Raw genomic sequence first — 202 nt, forward strand, 5'->3', positions numbered from 1 at the left:
TGCCTAAGGAGCTGCTGGTCCACTTCTACACAGCCATTGTCTGTCCTCTGCACGTCCAACACTGTCTGGTTTGGATCTGCCACCAAAAAGGACAGGAGCAGACTACGGTTAGGACAGCAGAAAAGATCATAGGTGCCAACCTGCCCTCCGTTAATGACTTATACACATCCAGAGTCAGGAAACGGGCAGAAAACATCACTGC

This window comes from Etheostoma spectabile, chromosome 19 (genome assembly GCF_008692095.1).
Source record: "Etheostoma spectabile isolate EspeVRDwgs_2016 chromosome 19, UIUC_Espe_1.0, whole genome shotgun sequence".
Classification (NCBI taxonomy): domain Eukaryota; kingdom Metazoa; phylum Chordata; class Actinopteri; order Perciformes; family Percidae; genus Etheostoma; species Etheostoma spectabile.